This window comes from Monodelphis domestica, chromosome 2 (genome assembly GCF_027887165.1).
Source record: "Monodelphis domestica isolate mMonDom1 chromosome 2, mMonDom1.pri, whole genome shotgun sequence".
NCBI classification, from domain to species: Eukaryota; Metazoa; Chordata; class Mammalia; order Didelphimorphia; family Didelphidae; genus Monodelphis; species Monodelphis domestica.
The window spans coordinates 537,750,655-537,767,004 of record NC_077228.1 but is presented as its reverse complement, the minus strand read 5'-3'; the positions used below and the strand labels follow the sequence as shown (position 1 = coordinate 537,767,004).

General features: G+C 56.0%; 1 protein-coding gene across 5 annotated transcripts in view; it reads left to right on the top strand.

The window, feature by feature from the left end:
- The window catches only part of AGAP1 (ArfGAP with GTPase domain, ankyrin repeat and PH domain 1), a 540,592-nt gene that overhangs the window by 372,743 nt on the left and 151,499 nt on the right, over positions 1-16,350 (top strand). The window lies entirely within an intron of this gene.

Sequence of the window (16,350 nt, the reverse complement as noted above, 5' to 3'; positions counted from 1 at the left end):
CCTTCTAGCTCTAAGTCTGGGATCCCCTCATTTGTCCGGGGTCATCGCACCCCTTTTCTGGCCACCCCACCAGTCCGTGCCTCCCCCCTTTGCCCCTCTCCCAGGGTCGGCACATCCTCGTCCGGGCAGCCCAGTTTGCCTTCTTCGTCCTGCCCTTGCCCTCCCTGCCTGCCTTCCCAGCCTCTCCACGTGCTCCACCTTCGTCCTAGGGTCCGGCCCTCTGCGAGCCCCAGGCCCCCCCCCCAACCCAGGACCTTTTCTCAGGATTTGGAGCCGCCTGTGACCTCCTTTCCCCTTTGTTCCCCGCTTCCTGCTGCTCCCCCAGTCACTTCTCCGTCTCCTGAAGGCTCTTCCAGCTCCACAAGGCCCTGGCCTGCTGGAGACCATCCACAGGCTCTGCCCCGCCGGCTCTTGGGCTTCTCCAGCCTGCGGCTTTGTGGTTCCCTCTAACCAATTCTTCCCTCCCAGAACTGTATTTCTAGCCCCTCCCCTTTGTGCTTCGGAACAGTCTAGTAGAACAAGAGAGCTGGGGAAGGAGGACAGGCCAGAAGAGGCCCAAAAAGACCCATCAGCTTAGAAACAAAGAACTCTGGGCAGGCAGGGAGCTTCCTGTCACTAGAGACGTCTATGATGTTGGGAAGGAATTCTTATATAGAGTGGAGAACTGATCAAAGGGAACGCTGCTGTTTTTTAAGATTTACTCATTCCGTGAGAGGACTCAACTGATCACGTTGTTTCAAAATCGAAGACAAATGAGTTCAAACAACAGACAGTCAGACAGAGCTCTGGGTTCAAGATTCCTTCTGAGGAGGAGATCTTTGAATCCATATCCGTAGAGTGTCAAAATAACAAACAGCCTCCAGTCATAAGCACAGCACCATTTTAGCCAGAGGCTAAATCAAACAGTGGAAGTGTGGTTTGGTTACTTAAATGTCCTCCAGATGGGTAGTTCATCTGTTTATCTCTCCAACCATATTGTCCTGTGGACTTAGTCTCAGCCATCCATCAACCCATCTATCCATCCATCCATCCATCCATCCATCCATCCATCCATCCATCCATCCACGCATCCATCCATTCATCCATCCATCCACCCATCCACACATCCATCCATCCATCCATCCGTCCATCCATCCATCCATTCATCTATCCATCAATCAACCCATCCATCCATCCATCCGTCCATCCATCCATCCATCCATCCGTCCATCCGTCCATCCATCTATCCATCCATCCATCCATCCATCCATCTATCCATCCATCCATCCATCCATCCGTCCGTCCATCCATCCATTCATCCATCCATCCATCCACCCATCTATCCGTCCATCCACCCATCCATCCATCCATCCGTCCATCCATCCATCCATCCATCCATCCTTCCATCCGTCCATCCATCTATCCATCCATCCATCCGTCCATCCATCCATCTATCCATCCATCCATCCATCCATCCATCCATCCATCCACCCATGCACCCATCCATCCATCCACGCATCCATCCATCCATCCATCCATCCATCCGTCCATCCATCCATCCATCCATCAATCAACCCATCTATCCATCCATCCATCCATCCATCCATCCATCCGTCCGTCCATCCATCCATTCATCCATCCATCAATCAACCCATCTATCCATCCATCCACCCATCCATCCATCCATCTGTCCATCCGTCCGTCCATCCATCCATTCATCCATCCATCCATCCATCCACCCATCTATCCGTCCATCCACCCATCCATCCATCCATCTGTCCATCCATCCACACATCCATCCATCCATCCATCCATCCATCCATCCGTCCGTCCGTCCATCCATCCATCTATCCATCCATCCATCCATCCATCCATCCATCCACCCATCCACCCATCCATCCATCCATCCATCCGTCCATCCATCCATCCGTCCATCCATCCATCCATTCATCCATCCATCCATCAATCAACCCATCTATCCATCCGTCCATCATCCATCCACACATCCATCCATCCATCCATCCATCCATCCATCCATCCACTCCTGTGTGAGTGTAAGTCTGCATTCAGCTCACATCTGTGAATCACCGTCCCTGTTCAGAGCTCTGTATTTGGTGCGAGGAGCTATAGGCAGTATCAAGAAGGCACCACCCGGCCTTCATGGAGTTTTCTATCTAATGAGAGAGAGAAAAAAGACAGAAACGCATGTGGATCGTGACGTTCTCAGTGTACACAAGGATGGTCTTAGGGCCTCAGCAGCAACTGCCGGATGGAAGAGAAGGAGGTCAGTATACAGTGGCTGGTACTGATGTGAGAAAATGAAAATGGTGTTAGATTTCCAGCTTCTTTTTTCTTTTCTCTTCTCTTCTTTCCTCCCTCCATTCTTTCTTTTCTCTTTCTTCCATTCTTTCTTTTTTCTTTCTTCCATTCTTTCTTTTTCTTTCTCTCTTTCTTCCTTTCTTTTTTCTTTCCTTCTTTCTTCTTTCCTTTTATCTTTCTTCCTTCCTCCCTCCCTTCCCTACCTCCTTTCTTCTTTCCTTTTTTCTTCCTTCCTTCCTTCTTTCCCTCCTTCCTCCCTCCCTCCATCTCTCCATTCCTCCTTCCTTCTTTCTTTCCTTTCTTTCTCTTCCTCCCTTCTGTCTTCAAATTGTTACTAAGTAAGGGCTAGGCAATCTGGGTTAAATGACTTGGCCTAGGTCACACATGTACGAAATGTGTGAGGTCAGCTTTGACCCCAGATTCTCCTAACTCCAGGCCTTATGCTCTGTCCATTGTGCCACTTGGTCCTCCTTCCAATCTCTTTACAAAGGGTCAGAGTATCTTGCCTGAGGCCTTTTCAGTTTGTTGGCCTGGCTACTTCCATTCAAACAGCATTTATTCATCTCTGAGGTTCAGGGGACAGTGAGCATGGGTAATAGTTTGCCCTTAGACGCCTTTCTCTTCCGCGCCTGCCTTTGATCCTGACTGGCTTGATGTCCCTAGGCGAGTCACTTAGCTCATCCATGTCCATATCATCCATATAGCTAAAACTGGACGTTTTTTCCAATGAGTTGCTGATCTCCGTGCATGGGAAAGATAGCCCCCAGGGGATTCCAGGGCTCCAAGAACCAGGGGTCCCATTCCTTGCCCCACCCAGAAGAAGGCTATCCCAGAACGTGGGGTCCTAAAAGCCAAAAACAAACACTGCTTGCCCTCAAGAAACTTGCATTCTTCCAAGGGTCCCGTCTGCCAGAAGGCCTTCCAGGGCCTCACTTTTTAATTAGGGGAAAACTGTATTCTTCTCTTTTCTCTTTTTAGCACCTTCCTTTGCCACTCGGTCTCTTCCCTTTTTCCTGGGGAGCCCTCTACTATAATCCAGAACGGGGGTGGGAGGTGGGGGGGATAATTTGCCCTCATTAATCAATATATCAAAAATTAATCAATAAAAAGCGTGACAGCCTTCCAGAGCACCCAACCAAGACACAGGTGAGCACTCCCATCGGGTCCCCCTGCAGACCTCCCTTTTTTTGAGAGGGTCACAGTCCAGGGGGACCTGGCTAGGAGAGCTCATTCTAAGAATCCTTCGCTCTCCCTTCCTGCGATTTAAATGCATGCCTTAGGGACCACTGTGATAGAAAAATGGAGGGGATAATGAGAAAGCTCTCGGACCTCAGGGCGTCACAGTTCACTGTGGCTGCCTATTCATCTTTCCCATCTGGAGAGCCACCGCCACGAGCTGTTGAGATGCTGGCTGACTCGGCTCCCCGAGGAACCCCAGTGACCCCAGCAGCTTCTCTGTGGCCCGAGTATCCCCCGAGTGGGCATGTTCTGCCACATGCTCCAGAAGGTGCCATTTGGGGAGCTCAGGGGTCCCCACTCCTAGTTGTCAAGGTTGGTCGCCACACTCTGGGACAACCCGCCTCGTGGGGCTTCTGCTCCACAACTGCATGTCCCTAGACCCCAAATCCAGGATGAATCCTGGTTGTTGACATCCACTCTACTGGCTGGTACTAGTACTGTCGCCTTCTGCTCGTTTCCCAGGCCGTGCTGGGCTCTGACTGCAGGTGCCTTTACGTAGTGGGGTCAGGAGGAACAACCAATGGCGTCGAATCCATTCCCTTCTGTTGGGGCACCAGAAATCTCCTTCTTGGCCGGAGGGCTAGGAGGAGGCATTGCTGGTGTCTTCATTTGGGCTGCACACTAGCTCATGCCCTCACAGCTCGGCATACACAGGATTAGCCTGAAGGCAGGAAGACCTGGCCAGCTCTTGACATGACCATCGTGATCTTGGGCAAGTGGCTCCCTCTTGAGGACTCAGTTTCTTCCTCTATGAAATGAGGGTTGAACCAGATGGTTACAGGGGTCTTTGGAGTCTCTCCATAGCCTGTACGTACCTCAGTATGTGCGTGTTGGCTCTTCTGTTAGACTAGGAGCTCCTCAAGGGCCAGCCAGGGCTTCCCATCCTTCTCTGTATCTTGTGCTGTCAGCATGGTGCCTCCTGGCCCAGCGTAGGAGTCTCATTGGTGCTTGTTAATAGACTAATTAATAAAGACTGAATTGAATTCAGCTTACTAAGGGTGAACATCTCACAGAATCGATTATCTCTGCCTTTCCCCATTGAGCAAAAAGCTGAGATGCAGGATTTCATAAAAGAGTTCTTGGGACTGTAAGGATTAAAATTGGGATTTTTGACTCAATAAAAGAGTTATAAAGTAATATTGTGATCGCCGATTTTAAAATATATTAGCTTAAGTCAGAATGACTTTTAGCAGCTTTTATTTACAAAGAGACAGAAAAAGTGAAATGTAGATAGAAAGACAGATTCTTAACCCGCCTACCAGCCCTAAAAGCTTCTCCCGTGAAGTGAAGCCCCATCCAGCACCCCTCAGGAGGCTTCCTCAGGCCTCGATCTCCGTGTGGAGTCTTCAGTTGAGAGTCCACCAGCGCAGCCTTTTCCACAGCCTGAGCCACTCACCCAGCAAGCCGACACGGGATCCAGGGAAACAACAAAGCCAAGACAGGAATCTTCTCAACCAATCTCTCCAAACGCCAGGAAAGGAATGGTAGAAGGCCCTGCCCTCCAGCCCATACTGCTCTCTTTATACCCCTTTTCCACGTCATTTCCGCTCTTTCTACCTTCTTCACAGAAACCAATGGCAGTCTTTCCATTTGCTTAGTCCTATCCAGGGCTGGGCAGTCCCCTTTGGAGGTGAGCCTTTTGGGCTTATGGACTCGTACGTAAGTGTTAAGCAGGGGTGCTTTGAGTTCTCAGTGGGTCGAGTTCAAGGTCGCTGACTGACTTCATTAAAACAGACAGAATTCTGTCTTCACCGGTCAAAGCGCCCAATGTGTGCTGGGCATTGTGCCAGGTGCCGTGGATACAAAGACAAAAGATCCTGGAAGGAGCGTCCATTGTGGTGGAGAGGACGGCCTTTAGTGAACCCGTAAACAGAGCCAAGATTCACGGGGAGCCACGGGGGCTTCCTCTTCCTTCCCGTTGGGAGTCCAAGCGGAATCCCTCAAATAAAGCTCACGACCATGGAAGTGGGAAGCTGGCGCCCTCCTTGGTGGTACTGATCCACCTCGGCCCCTGAAAGCAGAGGAGAGCACCCACCCCCTCCCTGGGTGGGGGCCATCGATGGGGCGCGCTCTCTGCCCGTCCGGGGCTTTTGGCCATCCTCCTTTTCTCCTTGGTGCAGAGGAGGCTCCCGACAGAAGGGGCCGTCGGATTGGGGTGAAGGAGGAGGCCATGTTGGGCAGGGACGGTGCCTGAAGAGGAATTCGCGTGGCCTCCGCAGCTAGACTCCCGTCTCCGTGTGAACTCTGGGCCAGGCTGGGCTCTTGGGAAAGTCTCATGAGCAATCGGTGGTGGTGAGAGACAGGCTTCCTGAGGCAGCAAGTGGGGGGCTTCCCTCATCCGCTCTGCCTTTGTCGGAGTCCTGGGAAGGGCCCGACTCCCCCAGCCGGCAAGGGTCGTAGATGGGCCCGGAAGCTGCGTCTTCCTGCCCCCGAGCGCTCCCACGCGCTGCCTCTGAATCACTTGAGCGCGCCGCAGCTGGGCCGAGCTCCCACCGTCAGCCACATTCCGTGCCGATTTTCTGGGCCACCCAGACCCGTGACTTCCGCCCCTCGGACCAAGCTGCAGGACCAGGGATGGGGGAGGGCTTCCGTCACGCCACCCTCTGCAGGCTCCCTCCCGGGCTCGGACACGGCCCCTGAGCCACCTGCAGGAAGAAGGAGTTCGCTGGTCTGGAGTCAGGAGCTCCTGGGTTCATATCTGGCCTCCGCCCCTGGGCAAGGGCCTTCCCTCTTAGACTCACCCCCAGCACAGGACGGGAGCTGATCGAGAGGGAGAGGGAAAGCTTCAGGGAAGAGATCGGAGCTACCCCCGGCCACACGCTTGCCTCCCCGCTCGGCCTCGGTGTCCCCATCTGTAAAACAGCGCCGTGATACCCTTCTTCACGGAGCCGTTCTGAGAGGAGACTCTAGGTCAGCCTTTGGCCCAGCACCCAGTGGGCTTCCATTCATGTGATGGGCCCCAAGGAGCTGGGATCTGAACGAGCTTAGGCGGGAGCAGGGCAGCGACGTGGCTCAGGGCTACCGTCAGACCCAGAAATGGGGGGGCCTGGGTTCAGATCTGGCTTCAGCCATTTCCTGGCTCTTCTCACTCTTCTGCTTGGAACCAGGGCTCGCCATTGGCTCTGAGACACAAGGTGAGCTTTTAAAAGTAAACCAATGGACCGCTTTCCCGGCATTGTGAATCAAAAGAACAACCATGACACGCAGAACCAAGATTTGAACCCAGGCCTTGTGGCTCCGAGTTCCTTGGTGTTACAAGGGAATCACTTTAAAAGACTGATATATATTAATTTAAGGTCGCCAAGGAATCAGCTATGTAATTCCTAAATGAAAAACTCAAGTCAGTTGTCAGCCTTTTTTGGAGTTTAATTACAATAGGAGTAAGAAAGGAATTAGAGATAGAGAGAGAGAAAAAGGGAGAGAAGGGAATAGGGCTTAAATACCCCTTCTGTTTAGGCTGGGCCAAAAGGCCCAAGCCCTTAGATAGCTGGGGCAAAGAAAGGAGATCAGTCCCTATCACTCACGTGACCAAAATGGAGAAACAGTCTCAGAGGCCCCCACCTTCAGCTTCCTTCAGCGCAAGCCTTCTCAGAGCCACAGGAATCACACCGACCAACTCTCCACCTTCCCTGGAGTCTCCAGCCCCCCTATCTTTAAGGAAACCATCCAAGTTCCTCCCCTCAGTTCTCCCATCTACCAATCCCTGTTCATCAATTTCCCTGTCAATGGAGGCTCTAGCTTAACCCAGGACCGCCCAGAGGTTTCTGGCTTTTGCACATGTCTGTTGAAGGTCATATTTTCAAATGATTAAATCTTTACTCCTTTGCTACAGTCCTTTCTAAATCCTGTTAACCTGAGTAGGGTAGAGATTGGAATAATTAAATTTTGATCTAGGCTGCAGCCCTTCCTCAATCCTGTTAGGACTGAGTAGGGTGGAGATTGATTCCAAGTATCTCCATTGTATCAATTCTAAAATCAATCATGACTCAAAGAAATTCCTGTTTTATGCTTAAGCATAGGTCAAAGTCCTTTCCATTGTTCAGCAAAGGGTTTCTGTCCTAAAGTAATCTTAAGAAGGGAAGAGAAGGAACCTCCCATGCCAATGGGGTTCCCATTCCAATAGACTATCAGTAAGAAATTTTCCAAGTATGAAATATCCCAATGGTGAAATTTCCAACATTTATAAGTCTAAGGAATTTTGAGGTTTACACTGGCCCTGTGCATCTTTGCTGAGGGGAGCGCGGGAGGATGGCTGCCTTTCAGCTCTCTTGTGACTTGTGCTTGCTCGGAGGGCTCTCCCCAGTTGGGCCTTTTCCTGGCCAGCCTGCAGGCCTCTCATCCTCTCCCTCCTCTTCTCCGTGGCGGCTGACGCTTCCGCTCTGGGTCCCCTTCCTTTGCGCCTTTGCTCCGCTCGAACTGCTCCATCCCGTCTCTAGCAGGGAGCGGCCTTGATCCGCCGCCCCCATTAGCCGGGGAGCCCCCCAGAACGTGCTCGGAGCCCGTCGGGTTGGAGAAGGCGCCCGCAACTGCCCCGGGGGGAGGCTGAGAGAACACGCCGGGCCTCGGCCCGAGCCCAGGAGGCGCCGAGTGGCCTCAAACGCCTGCAGAATGTCTCCATCCCGTTCCATGAAGCGCCTGCCGTGACGGGCCCCGGCCATCCCCAGCCACCCACCACACTGGCTCCCCCTCCGCTCGCCACGGGGACGGCCCTGCGCAAACCGGGCCCACAGCCCCACTCGCCCTCCGCTTCGTCCTGGGGATGGGGCGCTCGGGCCCTGGCAGGGGCTCCAAGTGTGGGCCAACGGTACAGAGAAGATGCTCCAGCAGCCCTTCCTTGTCGCACACCATCCAATGTCGAGGCTGAGCGGATGAGCATGTCTAGCTGTAGAGAGAGAGAGAGGGAGAGAGACAGAGAGAGAGAGAGAGAGAGAGGGAGGAAGGGAGAGAGGAGAGAGAGAGAGACAGAGAGAGAGAGAGAGAGAGAGAGAGAGAGAGAGAAGAGAGAGGACAGAGAGAGAGAGAGAGAGAGAGAGAGAGAGAGAGAGAGAGAGAGAGAGAGAGAGAGATGGGGGGCGGGGAGAGAGAGAGAGGGAGCGAGAGGGGGAAGAGAGAGAGACAGAGACAGAGAGAGAGAGACAGAGAGAGAGAGGAGGGAGAGACAGAGAGAGAGGCACACACACACAGAGACAGAGAGGGAGACAGAGAGAAGGAGAGAGAGACAGAGAGGGAGACAGAGAGAGAGAGAGAGGGAGACAGAGAGAGACAGAGAGGGAGACAGAGAGAGACCAGAGACAGAGAGGGAGACAGAGACAGAAGGAGAGAGGGGGGGGGAGGGAGACAGAGAGAAGGAGAGAGAGACAGAGACGGAGATGGACAGGGACAGGGAGAGACAGACAGAGAGAGAGACACAGAGGGAGAGAGAGAGGGAGAGAGAGAGAAAGAGAGAGAGAGAGACAGAGAGGAGAGAGGAGAGAGAGAGACAGAGAAAGGGAGGGAGAGAGGGAGAGAGAGAGAGGGAGAGACACAGACAGACAGACGGACAGAGACAGGGAGAAACAGAGACAGAAGGAGGGAGAGACAGACAGGGAGAGAGAGAGACACACAGAGTCAGAGACACAGACACAGAGGGAGAGAGAGATGGAGAGAGAGAATGAGAGAGGGAGAGACAGACAGACAGAGACAGACAGAAGGAGGGAGACAGGGAGAGACAGACAGAAGGTGGGAGAGGGGGGGGAGAGAAATAGAGAGAGAGACAGAGAGAAGGAGAGAGAGAGAGAGGGATGGAGGGAGACAAAGAAAGAGGGAGGGAGAGAGAGAGACAGACAGGGAGAGGGAGACAGACAGAGAGGCAGAGACAGAGAGGGATGGAGAGAGAATGAAAGAGGGAGAGACAGAGAGAAGGAGGGAGACAGAGAGGGAGGGGGGGAGAGAGAGACAGAGAGAGGGAGAGAGAGAGAGAGAGAGAGAGGAGAGAGGAGAGAGAGAGAGAGAGAGGGAGGGAGGGAGGGAGACAGAGAGAGAGACAGACAGGGAGAGGAGGGGAGAGAGACAGAGAGAGGGAGACAGAGAGAAGGAGAGAGAGACAGAGGGAGAGAGACAGAGAGATGGAGAGAGAATGAGAGAGAGAGAAGGAGGGAGACGGAGAGAGACAGAGAGAGACAGAGGGAGGGAGAGAGAGACAGACAGACAGAGAGAGACAGAGAGAGGGAGGGAGAGAGAGAGACAGACAGGGAGACAGAGAGAGAGAGACAGACAGGGAGAGGGAGGGAGAGAGACAGAGAGAAGGAGAGAGAGACAGAGGGAGAGAGACAGAGAGACAGACAGAGAGGGAGAGACAGAGAGAAGGAGGGAGACGGAGAGAGACAGAGAGAGAGGGAGGGAGACAGGGAGGGAGAGAGAGAGAGACAGACAGAGAAAGACAGAGAGAGGGAGGGAAAGAGAGAGAGAGGGAGGGAGGGAGACAGAGAGAGAGAGACAGACAGGGAGAGGGAGGGAGAGACAGAGAGAGGGAGACAGAGAGAAGGAGAGAGAGACAGAGAGACAGACAGAGAGAGATGGAGAGAGAATGAGAGAGGGAGAGACAGAGAGAAAGGAGGGAGACGGAGAGAGACAGAGAGAGAGAGACAGAGAGGGAGGGAGAGAAGGAGGGAGAGACAGAGAGAGACAGAGAGAGGGAGGGAGACAGCGAGAGAGAGACAGACAGGGAGAGGGAGGGAGAGAGACAGAGAGAGGGAGACAGAGAGAAGGAGAGAGACAGAGAGAGGGAGGGAGAGAGAGAACTCTTATTAAATCAAAGCCCAGTTTATGCTTAAGTGATTTCTTGTTTATTATCTCCGCCCTTTAGCCTTTCAGAAATTGGGCTTTACAAATGAACTAAATGCTCACCCAGCAGCTCTTGCGGGCTCTCTTGTTCTAGGACGGGCGAGTCTCCCTGGGGTGAGAGCAGGACAAAGTGGCTTCTCTGGATTTCCCTGAAAATGTGTGAATGGGAGGCTCTCGGAACATCAGAAATGGTCTAATTGCCCCAGAATGGCTCTTCTGAGCAGGGGAAGGGACGAAGGCTCCTCCCCCTTCTGGCATCCATTAAATTTATTTGTATTTTCGCCTCTGTGGCGTCTGCGCCTGGATTGGCTCTTGGGGCGGCGCGGGGGGCCCTGGGGGTGGCCTTGGTGCCCCCAGAGGACGCGTCCAGGCCGCTGTCGTTGCTGGGCTTTCCTGCCTTCTCTCTCCACGGATGGGCAGGCGGAAGGCCCGTCCCTCTGCCTGAGACCCCGACTTTGCGCGTGGCGTTGCCCGGGTTTTCTTCCCGGCTCTGGTCCTTGTCGTGGGCCCGGCGCCCAGGAGGCCCTTGTGGAAGGGGGCCGGGCGGGGGCGCCCTCCTCAGGTGGGCCCGGGCCCCAAACGGGAGCCAATCAAGGTGCGATTTATGTTCATTAAGGGCTTGTCAAAACTGAAAAATTTTGTAATCAACAGCAATCTCGGGGAGGCCCCCTCGGTGGCTGGGAGTGTCGCCTCGTCGCTGTTGGCTCTGCCTGTGACAACTCTAGGCTAGAAAGCCGCTGATGATTACATTAGGCTAAGCTGCGAAGTAAATGAACCATGTCTTATTTCGGCGCAACTAGCTGCAGTGGAGGCCTGCCCCGCAGGGTACTTTATAGCATTTTATGGTTTTAAAATTAGTGTAGCTTCCCATTTGCTGCAGGGTGCTACATGTTATGCCTTTGAACTCAATAAGCAAAGGGAAGGGGGCCTTCTGTGTCCCCCCCTCATTTTTTCTCTGCAGCTTTAGCAATTTTGTTTTGCATCTTTTCCAGACGATGTTTTGCAATAAAAATGTCTGACTGCCGCCGACAGGCACCAAAGTAACCACACCGGCCTTGGCGGAGGCCCGGGGCCCGGGAGGGTCGGGGGCTTGGTGTTCCACCCCCTAAAATGCTCATGAAGCTCCCTGCTGAACAATAGCTTCGCAGGCAGCCCCCTCGCTCAGAAGAGGCTCCCAGCATCCTCCTCTCTGGCCAGGAAGTGGCCAGGAGCCCTAGTCTGGTCTCCAAGCCAGGACAAGTGGAAGATCCCGTTGAGCACATGGCGTAGCAAGCACTTCCCGGCCCTTCCCTTGGTTGGAAGGCTGAGAAATGGTGATGGGTGGAGAATAGCCTTGGAGATGGGCCCACGCAGGGGGACCGGGAGGCTCTCGCTTTGGCTCAGAGCCCTCGGGGGACAAACCGGGAAGCGGATGCCCCAAGAAGCTCGATGATAGCTCGAGGTAGTAAGTTGGGGGTGAAATCTGGGTGCTTTGTGGGAAATGGTGCAGCCTTTCGGGCTCTCCCTCCTGTGAGTTTCCTTTGGAAATTAGAAACCTCGACTTGCCATAATGAATAAAGACTTCAGGTCCTCTTGGAGGGGAATGTCAGCAGCCCCCCTTGTGCCTGGAACGTGCCCTCCCTCTTCATGGTCCTTCCATCGACCCTCGGCTCTAGGACCAGGCGGCAGGAAGTCTTCCCTGACCCTGTGCACGCTGCAATTCTGTTCTCTAGTACTTATGGGTGGGCAGCTCCTTCCTCTTCTGGAAGACGGGCTCCAGGAGGCCCAGCACGCGTCACTTCGGGGCTTCCTACTCCCGGATGCTTAAACGATGAGCTTGTGGCTTGATGGGGCCCTCCAAGGCCATGACTGTGGTTGGCTTCAAAACAATTTTATCACATGGGGGTGGGGGGAGGAGAGAGAGAGGAAGGGGGGAGAGAGAGAAGAGACACAGACACAGAGGGAGACAGAGAGAGAGAGGGAGACAAAGACAGAGAGAGATGGAGAGAGACAGACAGACAGAGACAGAGAGAGACACACAGAGAAGGAGAGAGAGGGAGGGACAGAGACACAGAGGGAGACAGAGAGAGAGAGGGAAACAAAGACAGAGAGAGATGGAGAGAGACAGACAGAGACAGAGAGAGACACAGAGAAGAAGAGAGAGGGAGAGAGACATACACACAGAGAGAGGGAGAGAGAGACAACAGGGAGGGAGGAAGTGGCAGAGACAGGGAGAGAGAGAAGAGACAGAAGGAGGGAGAGACAGACAGAGGGAGGAAGAGGGAGGAAGAGAGAGGGAGACAGACAGAGGAAGAGAGGAGACAGACAAAGAGAGGGAGAGAGAAGAGTCACAGACGGAGAGAAAGACAGACAGGGAGAGAGAAGAGACAGAGATGGAGGAAGAGAGAAAGAGAGGAGGAGGGAGGAATCGGAGGAGAGCGGGATAAAAATCATAGGGAAAACTTCTAAATCTTGGTTCCCTGAAAAATTAGTGCAGTAAACATCTGTGTGGCCCGAGAACGTCTAAGTCTCAGCCAACCGTCTTCCTGTACTCGGGCCATATTTGATGAAATAGGTCCCAGAGCATCAGAAATGAGTGTTGTGGCCCCTCGGAGTTCCTCGTAATGAGATTTCCGCAGGAGCAGCGGGAGCCTCCGAGGGCCGCCTGGGATCTGTGCAGACTCCGGAGTGGCCACGTCTAGGTCATGCTGGATGTCGGCCGTCCTGTTCTGTGCGTGTCATTTTCAGCCGTAACGGACGTTCGCCCTTCCCTGTCTCGGCACTTCCTGTACGGGTGTCTCCAGGTGAGCCCGGGTTCCTTCAGAGCCGACGAGCGTCCGTCCTTCTCTGGGTCCCCTCCTGGCTTTGGGGTGTTTGGCAGGCCCTCGTGGTGGCGGCGCCGCTTCCCTTCTGGAAGGGTTGGCTCATTCTCGAAATCGAGGAGGAGGCTGGGACTGCCACGACTGACGGGCTGCTGAGAGGAGGCCCGTGGCGGAAGGACTGTGGACGGACGTGTGGCGATTCCGTGGTTGTCTCGCTCTCGCCGGAGTGCTGTCCGGAGGGGCCTCGGGAACGCTCTGGTCCCCCCCTTAGGGAGTAATGAGGCGGCACGAGCACGAGGGCACGTCCTGGGCCCGAGGCTCAGCTGGAGCAGGCTTCGGGGCGGCTGGGCCCTTCCCCGCCTGCAGCACGGAAGCGAAGGCGAACGCTCAGTTAGACAGGAGGGAAGACGAAGATCCTCGTTTCCCTGTTTGCTCACGAGCTCCGCGGCCTCCGCAGGCAGCCCACGATGGGCAGGGGGGCAGCACATGTCCGCAGAGGAGCATCCTGCGGGCGGGCTGTGGCCTTTGGGAGGCCTTGCGGGCAGCATCTCCTCGACGTTGCCTCGCTTTGGTCCCGGCGCACGCCGTGAGGGCGAGGCTCAGTCTTGGTGCCGCCGGGAGGGGCAGTAAGGAGTTTCTGTCTGTCCTTACATGTCCAGAGTCCAGCGGAGCAGCTGGAGGAGCGGCCGGTGAGGCTGGAGCCTGGAGCCTCCCTGTGAGCCCTCCCTTCGCCCGTTTCCTTCATTTTCCTCCTCTAAAAGGGCATCCCAGCCGACGTTGCGGGGTGGCTGCAAGAGTCGGATGAGACCGTGTTGGGCAGGCCCTGGGCACAGTTCCTGGCAGGCACATAGTAGGTGCTTTTCCGCGTCAGCTCTTGTGGTGATGATTAGCTCCTGTTACGGGGGCTGTTCACGAAGGCGAGTCCAGCGTGGCCGCCGGAGCTCACAGATGAATCCCTTAAGGGGCTCCCGCGGCTTTGGACGTTCGACGCTGGTTTGTTTCTCTTCCGCGGAAAAAGAAGTCCGGCGGCCAGGCAGGAAGAGGATGTCCGTCGGGTGGTGCCTCCCGGGCCACCTCCGTGCCCTCACCAAGGCCGCTGCCCGCCTCCAGCATGGCTCCTCTCTGGGAATCGGGGCGGCGGCTTCGCCCGTGCCCGCCCTTGGGGGGCTGCTCCCGGCCAGCCAGGTGTGCTGAGGTGGGTGACACCGAAGGGGGCCGACGCAGGAGGGCCTCTGCTGCTTCTTGGGCTCCGTCTGGGCCGGGCCCCCGCCCAGGAGGCCGCCCTCAGCTCGCGCCAGCCCGGGGTCTGCCTGCGCCACCCCGATCGGAGCAGGTTTCTCTCATCGCACCTCATTTGCATCTGGGACATCAATTAGCATGTTTGTTGAGGCTAATTGAATGAAACTCAATCATAGCTCTTAATTGCTTGACTATGTGAAAAGAAATCACATTAATGCAGCTAATTAAGTGTACGGCGATGGAGGCAACATAATTAGGAGCGAAATGTAGAAAACAAGGGGCGGCGGCGGTGCGGGCAGCGAGCACAGGGCTGCTGTTGACCTCGGCCCAGCCGCCTCCCGGGGATCCCCGGCCCGGAGAGGAGGAAGATCCCCCCCGGAGCCCGACGCGCTCCTGGAAATGCAGATGGCTTTCCGCAGGCCTGGCTCCAGCTGTCGAGGGGCCGGAGAGGCCGGCGGGTGGCCCGTGGAGTGGCCTCCAGGGACTTGTTAAGTGCCTCCCAGTCCTTGGCTGCGGATTAGCCGGCCTGAGCGTTGGGCCCACAGCCCAGGGGCGGCGGCCTCGGCTCCTTTACATATCTGAGGCGCCCTCCAGCTGCCAGACTCCAGCCCGATCCCCATCCCAGTGGCCTCCTGGGCTCGCGCCCTCCCCAGAGCTTTTCCCTTCCTTCCTCCCTTAGAGAAGGCCGAGGGAAGCCCCCCCCCAAGAAAGCCCCCTTTGGGCTGCTCGCAGCGCCGAAGCGAGCGGGCCCCCCAAATTGCCAGCGCTCTTTTCCGAGGGAAGCAGCCCCAGAGCAGGACCCGAGACGTGCCGATGGCCCGGCCCACGAGGGAATGACTGAGCGGCCACTTTGTCGCCCCCGACCTCTTCCGGCCTATGAGGGAGACGGACCCGACGGCTCTGAGGGCCCTTCAGCTGCGCGGCCGGCCGACCCCGGAGCATCCCACGTCCCTCGGCCATGGGGGGGCCCCGGGAGAAGGGCCTGGACGTGTCGGGGCCTCTGCGGCCAGCCATCCCAGAGCGCCCCACGTCCCTCGGCCATGGGGGGGCCCCAGGAGAAGGGCCTGGACGTGTCGGGGCCTCTGGCATGGCCATCCCGGAGCGCCCCAAGTCCCTCGGCCTTTGGGGGCCCCTGGGAGAAGGGCCTGGATGTGTCGGGGCCTCTGCGGCCAGCCATCCCGGAGTGCCCCACGTCCCTTGGCCATGGGGGGGCCCCAGGAGAAGGGCCTGGACACGTCGGGGCCTCTGGCGTGGCCTTCCTGGAGCGCCCCAAGTCCCTCGGCCATGGGGGGGCCCCGGGAGAAGGGCCTGGACGCGTCGGGCCCCCACGGCGTCGGTCCGGTTTTCCGAGGCCCCTCGGCGCTGTCCGCTCCAAGGAGAGACTCCAATAGAATGTCATCGTCGCCGTCTATTAAGAGGAGCCGTGCTGGGGTTTAGTCACTCTTTGATTAGCCTCGTCGCGGAGCCCATAAGCAATAAATGCTCAATTACAGCCCTGAGATTGTCTTTTAATTTGTCAAGAAGAAAGTTAGAGCGAGTCGCTCCGACCTAAGGAAGGGACCTCCGGGGGGAGGCAGGAGGAGCAGGAGCGCAGAAGGAGGCCCTCCCAGACGAGGCTGGGCTGCCCTTGTTCTGGGCGCCCGGAGGAGAGGCTGCTGATCGGAGGCCGCGGAGGCGTCCTGGCACCCCCTTCCCCGGGCAGCCAGCGGGACGCGGGCTGAGAGAGACCTTCGGGCTCGGGGCCGGGTGCTGCGTCGGCCAGCACGACGAGAGTCCCGGCAAGGTCGGGACTGACCCAAGGTCTCGCGGCACCCACCCGCGATCCTCTGCCCAGGGTCAGCCCCCGTGGGTGACCCTGTTGGCCTCCATTGCCTCATCTGTAGACTGAGCTGGAGAAGGAAAAGGCAAGTGGACCCACACGGAGGCAGGAAGAGACATGTCGGGGCGTCCG